The sequence below is a fragment of the Rana temporaria genome, chromosome 2 (genome assembly GCF_905171775.1).
Source record: "Rana temporaria chromosome 2, aRanTem1.1, whole genome shotgun sequence".
Classification (NCBI taxonomy): Eukaryota; Metazoa; Chordata; class Amphibia; order Anura; family Ranidae; genus Rana; species Rana temporaria.
The window spans coordinates 107,408,569-107,426,324 of record NC_053490.1 but is presented as its reverse complement, the minus strand read 5'-3'; the positions used below and the strand labels follow the sequence as shown (position 1 = coordinate 107,426,324).

The window sequence follows — 17,756 nt, the reverse complement described above, 5'->3', positions numbered from 1 at the left end:
CCACCCTGCTCCTATCCATATTTCTTTAGCATTAATAGGACACTTGATTTTGGTTTATAAGAGGCAAATGGATCAAACAGAGGAACCTCCAACAAACATGGTTAGAACATGCATACAGTGCCCCTTCTGCAAATAATACCAAGTGTCATTGTATGTAGAACTATTTCCACCGCAAGGGCAGGAATGCCACACACTGGTAATTCAGCCATCTTTAAAGGGGAGTTCCAGCCATTTGTATGTTTATTAAAAGTCAGCAGCAACAAAAAGTGTTGCTGCTGGCTTTTAATAAACAGGCACTTACCTGCTCCAGCGCTCCAGCGACGCGCCGGCCGGGGCTCCGCTCCTCTCCCCCCCTCCCCGGCCGGCGTCTTCATCTTCAGTGTGGGCACCCGGCCGTGACAGCTTTCGGCTTCACGGCCGGGCACCCACTGCGCATGCGCGAGCGCGAGCGGCGCGGCACTGCGCATGCGCGAGCGGCGCGGCCCGGCGCCGCGCCGTGTAATTGGCCAGGAGATCGCCTAGGACCTGTGACGTGTCCTAGGCGATCGCCTACAGCAGCCACTTCCTGAAGGCGACTAAGCTTAGTCGCCTACAGGAAGGAGGAAGTGGGACAGGAAGTCCCACTCGTGCTGAAGCCCCCACTCCCCCCCCAAAAAAATTACATGCCAAATGTGGCATGTAAGGGGGAGAGGAGTGGATTGAGAGGAAGTTCCAAATTTGGGTGGAACTCCTCTTTAATGTCAACTGCATGCATCTCCATATTCTGCAACCATGCTGCTCATAATGACTTGTCCAATTATTATTTTTTTGGCACAGTGAAGGAACGGCTCAGTTTTCTTATTAAACACTTGCTGAACAAGATTTCAAAGGATGCTGGGAAATCTGACTATGCACATGCTCAGGGTTGGTTGCAACCTCAAATTGATTATAATTCGCAAGATCATACAATATACCAGCTTTTAACTAACCCAACTACCTAAATCATACGATCGTGCAGTAAACATTGCCTTCCTTCTAGAACACAGCAATTATGAATACTCTATACCCCAGGAGCATACATTTCTCTCCATGGTCGTTGGGGCCTACTGTGAGCCGTGTCTCCCCAAACTGGAAATACTCAAGAAATGGAACCATTCAACACAACATATGTTGGATAGCATGCTTTAACATTTTCCGCCAACAAATTGTGTGTTGTCGGATTTTCCAATCGCGTATACAAAAGTCCAAAGTACAAACACGCATGCTCGGAAGCAATGCTCAACAAACACAACATTAGCAGAAGGTGCCCAAAGGGTGATGCTAAAGAGCTGAAAAAACAAGTTGTTTCATGTTTGTTGGCTGACAATTGTGTGTCAAAGTAATGCCTATGGGGCACCATAAGACATTGCCCAGCAAAGACCTGGGGGAAAAAGAAAAGACGATGGAAAAGCAATCTGCAACTTCTAGTTCAAGAACCAATGGTTTGAACTAATGCTTTAAAGAGGAAGTAAACCCTCTCTTAAAAAAAAATAAACCCTGCAAGACAAAGGCATAATGAGCAAGTGTGCATAGCGCCCTCCGCCGCCGCCATGATACCTGACGTGACTTCCAGGTATCGCTGCTCCGGCGCTGTGACTGGCCAGAGCAGCGAGGACGTCACTCTCACGCATACACATGGGAGCCGCCACTAACGGCATGATGCCGTTAGTAGCGGCACGCTGAGTGCGAATGCGCCGTAGACATTGGTGGTGTCTTTCTTGGAAATATCTCCTTAACCGTGTAGGTTAAAGCGGAGCTCCACCCTAAAGTGGAACTCGCGCTGATCGGAACCCGCCCCCCCTCCGGTGTCACATTTGACACCTTTCAGGGGGGAGGGGGGTGCAGATACCTGTCTAAAGACAGATATTTGCACCCACTTCCGGCCACACGTCTCGGGCAAAAGACGGGTTTTTCCCGACTTCCCGTCTGTCCCCCGTTGTGTGCTGGGAACCCTCGGCTCCCAGCACACAGCGTGTGAGCCAACCGGGTAGTAAAGCGGGAGCGCTTCACTTCCTGGTTCCCTCACTGAGGATGGCGGGGGGAGCAGCAGAGAGACGAGCGATCGCTCATCCTCTGCTGCGGACAGCGCTGGACTCCAGGACAGGTAAGTGTCCTTATATTAAAAGTCAGCAGCTGCAGTATTTGTAGCTGCTGGCTTTTAATATTTTTTTTTAATGGCACATCCGCTTTAAGAAGATAGTTCTTGGACATACAGTCAGGCCCCGTACACACGGCCGAGAAACTCGACGGTCAAAACACATCGTTTTGCTCGTCGAGTTCTTTGTGAAGCCGCCGAGGATCTCGGCGAGACAAATTTTCCCATTGCCGTCAAGGAAATAGAGAACATGTTCTCTTTTTGGCCCGACGAGATCCTCGTCGGTTTCCTCGTCGAAAAGTGTACTCACGACTGGTTTCCTCGGCAAAAAAAAAAAACCCAGCAAGCTTCTTGCTGGTTTTTGCCGAGAAACTCGGCCGTGTGTACAAGGCCTAAGGCCTTAATCTAGGCTTACATGTAGGTCAAAGTGGTCCGTAATGCTGCTTACACAATCATTTTTCGGGTTGTAAAAAGTTTTTCAGACTCTAGAAAAAACAACGTTTTTTTTCAACTTGATCATTAAAACGGCCTTGCCTACACACGATCGTGAAAACAAAAATGCTCTAGCAAAGCGCGGTGACGTACAACACATACGACGGCACTATAAAGGGGAAGTTCCATGCGGATGACGCCACCCTTTGGGCTGCTTTTAGCTGATTTTGTGTTAGTAAAAGACGATTTGCGCTTTTCTGTCTGTTACAGCGTGATGAATGTGCATACTCCATTACGAACGGTAGTTTTACCAGAACGCGCGCTCCCGTCTCATAACTTGCTTCTGAGCATGCGCTGATTTTTCACGTCGTTAGCACACAACCATTTTTTACAACCTGAAAAACGGCAACGTTAAAAACGTCGTTAAAAAAATAGAGCATGTTCGAAAAAAAAAATTGCCCGTTTTTCAGACCCCGAAAAATGCTCTGGAGCCCACACACGGTCGTTTTTAATGACATTAAAAAAACATAATTTTTTACAACCCGAAAAATGATCGTGTGTACGCGGCATTAGGGTTTACATCCACTTTAATCTGGTAAAGAACTCAAAGTGGAAGTCCATGCAAAAACTAACACCCCTGCATCTATAGACACCGCCGATCTAATGCCGCGTACAGACGGTCGTTTTTTGTGATGAAAAAAAAAACGACGTTTAAAATCATGAAATAAAACGACGTTTTTGAAACTTCATTTTCAAAAACGACGTTGCCTACACACCATCGTTTTTCCAAAATGCTCTAGCAAAGCGAGGTTACGTTCACCACTCTTTTCCATTGAAGCTCCCTTCATAACTAGCTTCTGAGCATGCGCGGGTTTAAAAACGTCGTTTTGCCCTCACACTGTAATTTTTTGGGAAACAAAAAACGACGTTTTGAAAAACGACACAAAAAATTTGAGCATGTTCGAATTTTTTTTTTGTCGTTTTTCAGAAGACATAAAACAACGTTTTCCCCACACACGGTCATTTTAAATGACGTTTTCAATAACGTTGTTTTTTTTCATCACACTAACCTATCTAGCCCTGTAAAGAAAAAATAAATATACAAACTTTTTTAAATCCGATCTGACTCGATCTCCAGCGGCGGAAGCTCTGCAAAGGACGTGGCCGACAACGGCTAAGAAAGGAATGGGAAGTGATGTCACCCATAGACTTACTATGAGGATTCCATTGTCATCTGTGTTCTCTGCACCCGCCCACACAGGGAATCCGCCACTGACAGCGAAGCGTGGGATCCGGTCGGATCAGCTCGAAAAAAGTATGTATAGTAATTTTTTTTACAGGGATAGAGGTTGTTAGATCGCTGGTGTCTATAGATGCAGGAATATTCGTTTTTGCATGGACTTCCACTTCTTGAAAATTCACAAATAGTAAATATACTGTAGATCGGGGGTCTTCAAACTACGGCCCTCCAGTTGTTCAGGAACTACAATTCCCATCATGCCTACTCATATCTGTGAATGTCAGTTTTACAATGCCTCATGGGATGTGTAGTTCCGCAACAGCTGGAGGGCTGTAGTTTGAGGATCCCTGCTGTAGATATTATACAGTATATAATTATAGAACATGATACAGTTTATATAGAGAGAACAGAAGTGACTCTTCTCAAAAGTACTTAGCATCAATTAACAGAAGTGGCTACTGATCACAGCAACACTTATCCCTCTCCCATTGTGTGGACCAGACCAGCCGGGAGAATTAGCATGTGAAATGCAGCTAATGATATCTTGTAATCCTCTGCTTTAACTAACAGCTCCAGAGTTTACAAAGAGCATCTTTACAAACGATTACATGGGATTAGCAAAGTACACCCTGCTGGGGAGGATTATCAGCATACAAACAAACTTTCCCCAACCCAAACACTCTACAGACCCCTCTTGATGTCTAGTGTCCAGAGGCTGACACTCTGACAATGTCACTGACATGCATTAAAGCGGGAGTTTACCCTAAAAAAAAAAATGTTAACATTAGATTCATGCTCATTTTGTCAAGGGGAATCGGGTGTTTTTTTTTAACCACTTAAGGACCGCCTCATGTAAATATACGTCAGCAGAATGGCACGGACAGGCACATGCACGTACCTGTACGTCCTCTGCTTGACGTGGGTCGGGGGCCCGATCGGGACCCCCCCCCCCGTACATGCGGCGGTCGGTAAGCCTCGGGGAGCGATCCGGGACGACGGCGCGGCTATTCGTTTATAGCCGCCCCGTCGCGATCGCTCCCTGGAGCTGAAGAACGGGGAGAGCCATATGTAAACACGGCTTCCCCGTGCTTCACTATGGCGGCGCATCGATTGAGTGATCCCTTTTATTAGGGAGACTCGATCGATGATGTCAGTCCTACAGCCACACCCCCTACAGTTGTAAACACACACAAAGTGAACCCTAAATTTTACAGCGCCCCCTGTGGTTAACTCCCAAACTGCAACTGTCATTTTCACAATAAAGAATGCAATTTAAATGCATTTTTTGCTGTGAAAATGACAATGGTCCCAAAAATGTGTCAAAATTGTCCGAAGTGTCCGCCATAATGTTGCAGTCATGAAAAAAAAATCGCTGATCGCCGCCATTAGTAGTAAAAAAAATTAAAAAAATAAAAATGCATTAAAACTATCCCCTATTTTGTAAACGCTATAAATTTTGCGCAAACTAACCGATAAACGATTATTGCGATTTTTTTTTACCAAAAATAGTTAGAAGAATACGTATCGGCCTAAACTGAGGAACATTTTTTTTTTTATATATGTTTTTGGGGGATATTTATTATAGCAAAAAGTAAAAAATATTGAATTTTTTTCAAAATTGTCGCTCTATTTTTGTTTATAGCGCAAAAAATAAAAACCGCAGAGGTGATCAAATACCACCAAAAGAAAGCTCTATTTGTGGGGAAAAAAGGACGCCAATTTTGTTTGGTACCAAGTCGCACGACCGCGCAATTGTCTGTTAAAGTGACGCAGTCCCGAACTGTAAAAAACCCTTGGGTCTTTAGGCAGCATATTGGTCCGGGGCTTAAACGGTTAAAATCGAAGCAGAACTTACCGTTTTAGAGAGCGATCTTCTCCGCCGCTTCCGGGTATGGTCTTCGGGACTGGGCGTTCCTATTTGATTGACAGTCTTCCGACGGTCGCATCCATCGCGTCACGAGTAGCCGAAAGAAGCCTAACGTCGGTGCGGCTCTATACGGCGCCTGCGCACCGACAATCAAATAGGAACGCCCAGTCCCGCAGCCCATACCCGGAAGCGGCGGAGAAGATCTATCTCTAAAACAGTAAGTACTGCTTCGTTTTTAAAAAAACACCCGATTCCCCTTGACAAAATGAGCCTCAATCTAATGTTAAAAATGTACATTTCCGGGTGAACCTCCACTGTAATACCATGCAGCAGTCCTAGCAGTGCAGCTCATCTCCTGACACTCAGAGAGTTAAACCTCCATATGCTTTCTAGGCTTTCATTTAAAGCTGTTGTCTACAAAGAAATCTAACACATGGAGCTGAACATCATTACTGCCATAAAGGGAGAAGGAAATGCCATTATCACACTAATCTAATTTTTCCATTCCCAATGTAATCGTATCTGGAACAAGGTTAGCTTTTATCAGAGACACACGGTAAAGCGGGCAAAGTGTGTATAATCTTTAATAGTGGAACTGCTGCGCTCACCGCCTAGACTTTATTTACACTTGTGCTCACAGTATGCGCCTAATACATCAATAGATGCATTTAGATTGTAAGCTTTCAGAAGCAGAGCCTGGTATTATAACTGTACTCTCTTTATTTTGTAAACGATGTGCAAACTGTTGGCACCATATAAATATTGGATAGCAATATTAGTTGCTCCTGTATCATCTTCATAATGGGTACATAAAGCGTGTCTAAAAATAAAAGATAGCATGCATCAACGATAGGGTGCGTAGCAACCAACCACTGCTCATATTTCATCCATTCAAAGCTATCAGGACTTGTTCAAACCAGAGTGGTTTTCCGGAGCAAGTGGAAGCATGCTGACGTTGTTTGTAAAAGCATTGATGGGTCTATTCTGATCATTTACATGCTTTACGTGCCTAGTGTGGTCGTGTTAAAGCATTTCCGTTTATTTTAGTGTAGTGAGATGCAAAAATACACGCTTTTCCTTAAAATAACCAGGCCACAAATGTGCGTCTGTGTAAAAACGTAGCGCGCATGCTCAGTACCATTCCAAGCACTAGAACTGCACACACAATAGTGCAAGTAAAATTATGCCGGCCCTATATGACTTGAATTTAGGCCAGTTCCTGCTGAATTGGCTGAAAGTCGAAAAGTGAGTGACCTTGATGGCACCACCCGGCACGACAAACTTCAATTTAAAAATCAGCTCGCCCTACCAGTGATCGCAACCAATCAGATGCAGTCGCTATTAAAATAGCCGAAAAGGGGGGATTCCCCTAAACATCATGGATGAGGGAAACTACTGATTGATCAGTAGATTCCCCTAGCACAGGGGTTTCCATAATTTCCAAGCAAAGGGCCAGTTTACTGTCCTTCAGGCTTTTGGGGGGCTGGATTGGGGCCAGTGAGAGTAGAAAATGCCACGGCATCAGTGCCCCATCATTGGTTTCAATGGTGAGAAATAGTTCCCCATTGTTGATGTAAACGATATGAATAGTGCCCCATTGATGGTGTCTATAGAGGGAATGGCGCTCTATTATTGGTGTCAGTTTGTGGAATAGTGCCCCATAGATAGTGTCTATAGAGGGAATGGTGCCAGTTTGTGGAATAGTGCCCCATAGATGGTGTCTATAGAGGGAATGGTGCTCCATTATTGGTGTCAGTTTGTGGAATAGTGCCCCATAGATGGTGTCTATAGAGGGAATGGTGCTCCATTACTGGTGTCAGTTTGTGTAATAGTGCCCCATAGATGGTGTCTATAGAGGGAATGGTACTCCATTATTGGTGTCATTTTGTGGAATAGTGCCCCATTGGTGGTGTCTTTAGAGGGAATGGTGCTCCATTATTGGTGTCGGTTTGTGGAATAGTGCCCCATAGATGGTGTCTATAGAGAGAATGGTACTCCATTATTGGTGTCATTTTGTGGAATAGTGCCCCATTGGTGGTGTCTTTAGAGGGAATGGTGCTCCATTATTGGTGTCGGTTTGTGGAATAGTGCCCCATAGATGGTGTCTATAGAGGGAATGGTACTCCATTATTGGTGTCAGTTTGTGGAATAGTGCCCCATAGATGGTGTCTATACAGGGATTGGTGCTCCATTATTGGTGTCAGTTTGTGGAATAGTGCCCCATTGATGGTGTCTATAGAGGGAATGGTGCCAGTTTGTGGAATAGTGCCCCATAGATGGTGTCTTTAGAGGGAATGGCGCTCTATTATTGGTGTCAGTTTGTGGAATAGAGCTCTATGGGTCAGATAAGGGTAAGCAAAGGGCCATATCTGGCCCCCAAACCACACTTTGGAGTCCACTGCCTTAGCATTTGATGACTAGCCTTAAAGTCACCCTTCGTGCCACTTTCGGCAGGAGTGTCCCCAGTTTTGCGCCCCATCATTTCAAAAGAAACACTTATTAGGTAGCATACAAGTTGTAGTAGGCAGAACACAAAATGCACCACCATTCTTTTTGCGATTTCAATGGGAATGTTGGCAGTTATGAGCAGCGCAAAATGCACTATTTCTCTAAATGACCTCTTATAAAAGAGCATTGCTGAAGGCAACGTCACATATAGCTCTTTAATCAAACCCACTGGGGTTTAGTTTATTAAGACATAAGTGTCATTATTTGTGCTGAGCCATGGAACCAATCACAATTCTGCTTCAAAAGTTCACCATAGTCAGAATAAAAGCTGGCTGGTCGCTACATTGTATCATTGATCTGTACACGATAAATGTCATAGTATTTCATCAATACCTGCCTGAAACTGTACTTTCTCCATTTAGTTATTACCTTTTGTATAACTTGCCCCTCCCTTTTAGATTGTAAACTCCAGCGGGCAGGGCCCTCCTAACCCAATCCTCTTGAATTGTATTGTAAAGCTGGCCCATACATAGACTGCATTGTAGCAAATTCATAGTTACATTACGTTAGTCAGGTTGAAAAACGACACAAGTCCATCTAGTTCAACCCTAAAAATGAATAAAATAAAAAATATCGTACAATCCCATATATACCCAATTCTATACCCAGGGCTGTCTTAATAGCATAATGGGCCCCTGGAAAAGTAATGCTCTGGGGCCCCTAAAATGATGACAGTGCAGGTAAACAGACATCAAGTAGGTAGGAGGCAGACTGCCTCCCCTTTGTATCTATCACTCTCAGTGTCATCATGGGGCCCCCAATTTCGGGGAAGCGTGGGCTCAAGGACCAGCTGCTTTGGGGAAAGTGCAGGGGGCCCCCATGCAGTTGGGGCCCCTGGGCAGTGCCCAGGTGTGCCCTCTCATTAAGACGTCCCTGTCTATACCCACAGTTGATCCAGAGGAAGGCAAAAAACCCTTCAGCCAACATTTGTCATATGGTTGGCCCTGTTGGCATCACCCGGCTTCACAAAAGTTGATTTTTCTTATCGCCAAAGTAGCTGGGCAGGAAATTCTCATGCACTCAGCACCTGCATTGCATCGTATACAGCCAGTATTTGGGTATTCTGACAGCCGTAGGTGGCCAAGTGATTGGCCAAATCACTCAAGTGATTGGATTTATGTGAAAATGTAATGTGTATGGCCAGCCCAACTGTACTGTCCCTTTATATTGTAAAGCTCTGTGCAAACTGTTATAGGAATCCTATATAATAATATTATATCATTATCATAAATATTATTATTATTATTATTATTATTATAACTACTGTTATTTCTATGTAAATCCTGTATAATAATAATATTATTAGTATATAATCATAATAAATACTAATTGTATTATTATTATTAGTAGTAGTATTACTATTATTATTATTATTAATAGTGATGATAATAATAACAATGATGATGATGATGATACATCTCAGTGATGATTAGATCAATCTATAAGAAGAAGTCATGTTTACCTGATTTTCTGTTTCCTCCAATAAACTTTGGTGCCCTCCCTGGATGGGCACACTCCTAAGTACCAGACGGAACTTCCCTTCCAAGTTTTGCTCTCAGCCCCCATCAGCCTGATATTGCTGCGTCCTAAATGTGAAGTCCAAGTCGCAGATCGCCCAGGAAGGTGTCCTCACCCCATACATGGAGGCGATGTAGATCTTGTGCTGGGAATCCGATGTATAAAGGTCATTGATCGGATGCAGTAAGTTCTGTATTCCTCCAATATATGAGATCCCTGTGCGCCCCCATCCGCAGAGTTGTCCCGATTCTCCTGCTGCCCACCCCGGTCATCACACACAGCGATATGGCACAAGTCCGCCCCGGAGCCGCCGGGCAGCCAGACCACAGCACTGCTGAAACCCGAGCTACTGCCAGCCACACACGTGACCCGGAGCTGGCCAATAGCCAGGGGGGATGGAGGGAGAACACGCGCACTCTGGAAGTCTATTATAAGCGATAAGTAGAGGAAACACCGCTGGCTTCTATTTATAGAACGTCAACAATGGGGAGCCCGGGCTGCTGTCATCAATAATATTCCTTACATGAGAGATCCCAAATATCACCAATAAATACAATGATGGGAGTAACAGGACCCCCTCAATAATATTCTTACATGAGAGATCTCAAATATCACCAATAAATACAATGATAACAGGACCCCCTCCCCAATATTCCTTATATAATCATAATAATATTCCTTACATGAGAGATCCCAAATATCACCAATAAATACAATGATGGGAGCAACAGGACCCCTTCAATAATATTCCTAATACAATCATAATAATATTCCTTACATGAGAGATCCCAAATATCACCAATAAATACAATGATAGGAGCCCAGGACCCCTTCAATAATATACCTAATATAATCATAATAATAATCCTTACATGATAAACTCCAACCATCCCCAATAAATACAATGATGGGAGCACAGGACCCCTTCAATAATATTCCTTACATGAGAGATCCCTAATATCACCAATAAATACAATGATAACAGGACCCCCTCAATAATATTCTTAATATAATCATAATATTAAATCCTTACATGACAAATCAAAACCATCACCAATAAATACAAAAATTGGAGCCCAGGACCCCCTCACCAATATTCCTATTATAATCATAATAATATTCCTTATATGACACATCCCAACCATCCCCAATAAATACAATGATGGGAGTGCAGGACCCCCTTCAATAATATTCCCAATATAATCATAATAATATTCCTTACATGACAAATCCCAAACATCCCCAATAAATACAATGATGGGAGTGCAGGACCCCCTTCAATAATATTCCCAATATAATCATAATAATATTCTTTATGTGATAAATCCCAACCATCCCCAATAAATACAATGATGGGAGTCCAGGATCCCTTCAATAATATCCCTATATAATCATCAATAGTATTCCTTATATGACAAACCCCAACCATCCCCAATAAATACAATGATGGGAGTCCAGGATCCCTTCAATAATATTCCCAATATAATCATAATAATATTCTTTATATGATAAATCCCAACCATCCCCAATAAATACAATTATAGTAGCCCAGGACCCCCCTCAATAATATTCCTTACATGACAAATCCCAACCATCACCAATAAATACAATGATGGGAGCCCAGGGATTGTCTTAGGACAATTCATCAGTGTTTCCATTTTAAAAAAAAAAGAGGAAGAAAAATGCATGAAAAATGCATCCCTTTAAATCCTGTGAAATGCCTCACATCGGTCAGTTGTGTTTTTTAAAGTCCTGATTGCTGCATTTTTTTTATGCGTTTTTCAAAACCACGCCAAAAGCGCAGCTCTCGATCTAAATGAATAGAAAATAGGTGAAAAACGTGAAGCAGCTGCGTTTTCAGGGATGGTTCACACCAGATGCAGCCAAGTTCATTTTCCCTGCATGAAAAACACATGGACAATGTGTTCCACCACAGTTATGTGCAAAAAAAAATGCTGCATGTTCTACTTTTTTTTTTCATATGAGTTTCAGTGCAAATTTTTTTTATAAAAAAGTATAACATGCAGCATTATTTTTTTTGCACAGAACTGTGCTGGGACACAGCATACGTGAAATGCACTGGAATGTACTGGAATACATCAAAACCGCACTGGAACGCATCACATGAAAGAAAAAAATCCAAGATATCTTAGGAAAAAAAGAAAAAAAACAAGAGGGGGAAAAAACATGTTGGAACGCAGTGAAAAAAAAAAACATCGATAAAGTAGTGCGTTTTTGTGGTGTGATCTGTAAGCAAAAATGCACCAAAAGTGAGTTTTTGGGGTGTGAACTGGCCCTCTATCCATTTTTTTGAGTCACATGTCCATGTTTTAGAGGTGCATGCTGGGAGTCAGGCAACCAGAAGATGCACCAAAAACAAATATGTGTGTTTGATGCATTTTTTCAATGGAGTAGTGCCAAAGCAGTCTTCTGGTCTAATCAAACAGTGCTGTCCCTTTTAATAAACTATGAAATCATCTAGGCATGTAGATTTACCATTCAAAGTATATAATTTGTTATACAATTATGTGGCTTAAAAAAATGGCAGTGATTTAAATGGTAATTCCAGTTTTGAAGTCAAAATTGATTCGGATGCGTTTTTGACGCGTTTGGTGCATTTATGATGCATTTTTGGATGCATTCCACATACTTTTTTTCTTAATTTTTCCAATTTTCTTTCACCACTGTACTGGGGTCTGGTGTGTTTTAAATGCATTTCAGTGCATTCCAGTGCGTTTTTGATGCGTTTTACCGCATTTCAGTCCAGTCCAGTGCAGAAAAAATGCAGCATATTCTACTTTTTTTCCGGAACTGGAACGTTCTGGAACTTACTGCACTGGTGTGAACTGTGCCATTGGAAACCATATAAACCTATTTTCCACACTGGGCTGCATGTGGTGTGAACTGACCCTTAAGGTACGGGGTTATTGTAGGTTACAACACTTTACAAAAAAACTGTCCCTCAGTCTGTCCCCCTAAGGCTGGGTTTGGCCACAGCACAGCCTGTGTGTGTGTTTTATGTGTGTTTTCCCCGCAGTTTTAGCCATGGTCCCATTGACTTTAATTAAGCCGTGTATTTTAGTTACGTTATCTGAACGCGCACCAAAGATGCAGCATGAGGGACTTTTGGTACGCTAACATAAAACATTGCAAAAACAGGCAACCTGTCAATGGGACCATGGCTAAAACCACACACACATCTGCGCTGCGAGTCTGCGACTAACCACAGCATGTCAGTGTAAAGCCTGCCTTATGCCCTGTACACACGATCAGGCTTTAACCCGACCAAACACACGTCGGAATTTCTAAGGAATTCCATCGGAGGAAAAGAGAACATGTTCTCTATGTAAACTCTGACGGAATTCCTCAGAATATCCGATGGGAAAAGTCAGATGGGCATACACACGGTCAGAAATTCCAATGGAAAAAGTCTGTCTGACTTTTTCTATCAGAAATTCTGATCGTGTGTACGAGGCATTAGTGACAGACTGAGGGAGAATTTTGTAAAGTGCTGTAATATACAATTTACCGTATTTATCGCGGTATAGCGCGCTCCCGCGTATACCGCGCACCCCTAAAGTTGCCCCCGAAATTCCTGTAAAAAAAAATGTTATATGATTTTATTACTTACAGTTGTGGTGTCTTCCCAGCGTCCATCGTCCGGTCCGGCATCCGTCTGCGGCCTCGGTGGTGTCCTCCTGGCTTCTCCAGCGTGCGCCTTAAGTCGAATCCCCGCTTCCCGCGCTCAGTTCGAACGCCTCCGCCGACATATACCGAGTGCAGTACACTCGGGTACATTCGGCAAGGCTCGGCTTCGCTCGCGCTCACGCTCTGTGACGTTTATGCGTGAGCACGAGCGAAGCCGAGCCTAGCCGAATATACCCGAGTGTACTGCACTCGGTATATGTCGGCGCAGTATTTCAAACTGAGCGCGGGAAGCGGCTATCGGCGTATATCGCGCACCCCCACGATTTTCCCCTTATTTTAAGGGGAAAAAGTGTGCGATATACGCCGATAAATACGGTACCTTCCAAGCCATTAAAACACAAGTTTACATACAAAATAAATGACAAAATAAGCACAAGGGACATTACTTACCTTCAGTGAGATGTGTCCCCTGTGCTTCTGTCTTCTAGTTTGGTAGAAAGTTTCCGTCCTTCAATGCCCCCCCACCCCACCCCTGCTGCTGTAATCTTCAATCTTTTGGTGCAGCTTAAAGTGGATGTAAACCCAAAACATTTTTTTTTATGTCACAATGTAGAGAATAAGATTTCCTATCATCTGTGCCCAGTCTTGCCACACAGAGTTAATCCAGCTCAGAGCAATCCTCTTTTATTGTTCAGTGAAAATTAACAGACTTCCAGATAAAAACCTGTCTAAATAAAAAGTCCTTTCCGTCCCCTTGCTTCGAGTGACAGGATTTTTACATATCTCGTGCACTAGCTTGGACACATGCACATTCCTGGATGTTTATCATAATATGGGGGTGATCCACAGTTCATTGTGAGAGGTAATGTATGTCAGTCGAAGCAAGGGGATGGAAAGGACTTTTTATTTAGACAGGTTTTTATCTGGAAGTCTGGTCATTTTTACTGAACAATAAAAGAGGATTGCTCAGAGCTGGATTAACTCTGTGTGGCAAGACTGGGCACAGATGATAGGAAATCTTATTCTCTACCATGTGACATAAAAAAAAAGAGTGCCCAACTATGCCCCGCCTTTCCGCAAAGCTGCTTCATTTTATAGAAGCCATACTACAGCCTGATCTATGAATAGAGTGGGCTTGTCTACAGATCCTCCATTCATAGGTCATAGTGCTTCCCCCAAATTCATGTGTCCACCAGATTCCTGAATCACCAACATGTGGAGGCACAATGGAATTCTAAACGTTGTGTCATAACCACTCTATGAATTCTCTGCTTTTCCTCTTCTATATTCTGTAGGTTCTTCTCTAAATTCTCTATTAAGTTTATCAAATCTTCCAACTTCACTTCTCAGATTTTGTGATCAGCTTCTTAGCTTTGCAGGTCTAATTTTCTACGCTTCATAAATACCTGAAAAAGCAGAGCTGAGACATCCGTCAGAAAATGGCCAAGTAAGAAGTCTCTGAAATGCACTTTGAGTCGCTGTGCTGGTGTTACTATAATCAGGGAAGGGAGCGCTGTCAGTACTTTGATTGATCATGGAGTAGGTGTATAAATACAGACGAAGTTAGATAGGTGGATTCAGAGAGAGTTAGGCCTGCGTATCAGTAGATACGCCGATCTAACTCGGAATCTGCGCCGACCTAAGTTTAAGTGTATTCTCAAACTGAGATACACTTAAACCTATCTAAGATACCTTAGGGTGCAATATTTAGGCTGGCCGCTAATTGGCGCTTCCATTGCGTTCCGCGTAGAATATGTAAATCACTAGATAAGCCTATTCACAAACGTACGTGCGCCCGTCGCAGTAAAGATACGCCGTTTACGTAAGGCATTTTCAGGAGTAAAGTTATTCCATCAAATAGCTGGACTAGTAATGTTAAGTATGGCCGTCGTTCCCCTGTCGAAATTTGAAAATTTTACGTTGTTTGCGCAAGTCGTCCGTGAATAGGGCTGGACGTAATTTACGTTCACGTCGAAACCAATACGTCCTTGCGGCGTACTTTGCCGCAATTCACACTGGGATATGTACACGGACGGCGCATGCGCCGTTCGTAAAAAACGTCAATCACGTCAGGTCACCCCTCATTAACATAAAACACGCCCCCTCAGCCTAATTTGAATTAGGCGCGCTTACGCCGGCCCCATTTACGCTACGCCGCTGTAACTTAGCAGGCAAGTACTTTGTGAATACAGTACTTGCCTAGCTAACTTACGGCGTGTAAATACGATACGCTACGCCACCGCAAAGATGCGGCAATGTACCTGAATCCAGCTATTACAGTTTACAAAATTTGTGTTTATATTTTATTGTGGCTATAATTTAACCACTTCAATACTGGGCACTTTCACCCCCTTTCTGCCAAGGCCAGTTGTCAGCATTCAGCATTGTCGCACTTTGAATCACAATTGCGCAGTCATGCATAATTTTACCCAAATTACACTTTTTTATTTTTTGCTAAACTAATGAAAAAAGACAGAAAATGTTGAAAAATAAAATGTTTTCTTAGTTTCTGTCATAAAATTTTGCAAATAAGTAATTTTTCTTCTTCACTGATGTGTGCTGATGAGGTTGCACTAATGGGCACTGATAGGCGGCACTGACGTGCATGGATGAGGCTGCACTGATGGGCACTGATGAGCCTGCACTGATGTACACTGGTGAGGCTGAGCTGATGGGCACTGATAAGTTACACTGATGGGCACTGATAGGCTGCACTGACGTGCATGGATGAGGCTGCACTGATGGGCATTGATAAGCCTGCACTGATAAGTTACACTGATGGGCACTGATAGGCGGCACTGACGTGCATGGATGAGGCTGCACTGATGAGCCCTCACTGATGGACACTGGTGAGGCTGAGCTGATGGGCACTGATAAGTTGCACTGATGGGCGACACTGATCTGCACTGATGGGCTTGGGAGGCTGCACTGATGGGCACTGGTGAGTCTGCACTGAAGGGCACTGATAATATAAAATTTTATATATCTGGATTAAACTGTATTGTAACTGTACTGTCTGCCCGTCGAGTTCCTTCGGTCGTGTGTACGAGGCCTGATGTAAACTTGTGTCTCTGCAAGTGAAATCTGTACAGTTTTCATGCATGGTGTGAAAGAACCCTTAGGCCGCGTACACACGATTGGTTAAACCGATGAGTATGGTCTGATGGACCGTTTTCATCGGTCCAAACCGATCGTGTGTAGGCGCCATCGGTTAGTTAACCATCGAAAAAAAAAAAAAAAGACAACTTGTTTTAAATTTAACCGATGGATTCCTAACCGATAGAAAAAAAAGGATCGTTAGTAGGCACGACCATTGGTTAAAAATCCACGCATGTTTAGACTAAATTAGGGGACGGGAGCGCTCGTTCTTGTAAAACTAGTGTTCGTTATGGAGATGGCACAATCATCACGCTGTAACAGACAGAAAAGCGCGAATCGTCTTTTACTAACACAAAATCAGCTAAAGCAGCCCCAAGGATGGCGCCATTGGATTTGAACTTCCCCTTTATAGTGCCGTCGTACGTGATTTACGTGACCGCGTTCTGACGCGATCGTTTTTTTAACCGATGGTGTGTAGGCGTGACGGACCATCAGTCAGCTTCATCGGTTAACCTATGAAAACGGTCCATCGGTCCGTTCTCATCGGATGGACCGATCGTGTGTACGAGGCTTTAGTTATTTCTCAGTTAGAAGTTGTTGGAGAAAGAAAATTGCGACTCATAAAATACTCTATGAACACAGAACAAAGTCACTGAGTGAGAAGACCTTCCCCATGAAAAAGCCATCACAATCCATTGCTGGATTTTTCAGATTCCCCCAAGCATACATATCACAGGGACACTAGTGGGGTTATTTACAAAAGGCAAATACACTAAAAGTGGACTTGGAAGTTCAGTCGCTGTAGATCCGAGGGGGACATGCAAGGAAAATAAACAGCAGTTTAGCTTGCACATGATTGGATGATAAAATCAGCAGAGCTTCCCCTCATTTCAGATCTTCCCCTCAGATTTACACGAACTTCCAAGTGCACTTTCAGTGAAATTTCAAGTGCAATTTACACTTGTAGTTTGCACTTGTAGTCAGTGGCGGTTCGTCCATAGAGGGCGCTGGAGCACCGCCCCCTCTGGCTCTCACCGCCACTGAGTCTAATAACATAGATTCATGCATTGCACGAATCTATGTTATTATCGCCGCTGCTGCTGTTCTATTCAGATGGTCGGCGCTCATGTTCGGCCATCTGAATAACGGCAGCTGGTTGGCTCTGATAGGCTTTTCCGAGTACAGCCCTCGGGTCCCGGAAGCTTATACAAGAAACGCACTAGGGATGCGCTCCTTGGATAAGACTGACAGGCGTCTCAGCCAATCAAATTGGCCTATTCTGGCTACCGGTAACCTGATTGGCTGAGACGCCTGTCAGTCATCGAGGGCGG

General features: G+C 43.6%; 1 long non-coding RNA gene across 1 annotated transcript in view; it reads right to left on the bottom strand.

The window, feature by feature from the left end:
- The window catches only part of LOC120928544, a 37,665-nt gene extending 27,612 nt beyond the window's left edge, over positions 1-10,053 (bottom strand). Inside the window, exon 1 of the long non-coding RNA XR_005747217.1 lies at positions 9,623-10,053. This is a non-coding gene — a long non-coding RNA (uncharacterized LOC120928544). The remainder of the gene's footprint in view (positions 1-9,622) is intronic.
- Between the last annotated feature and the right edge of the window lie 7,703 nt (positions 10,054-17,756).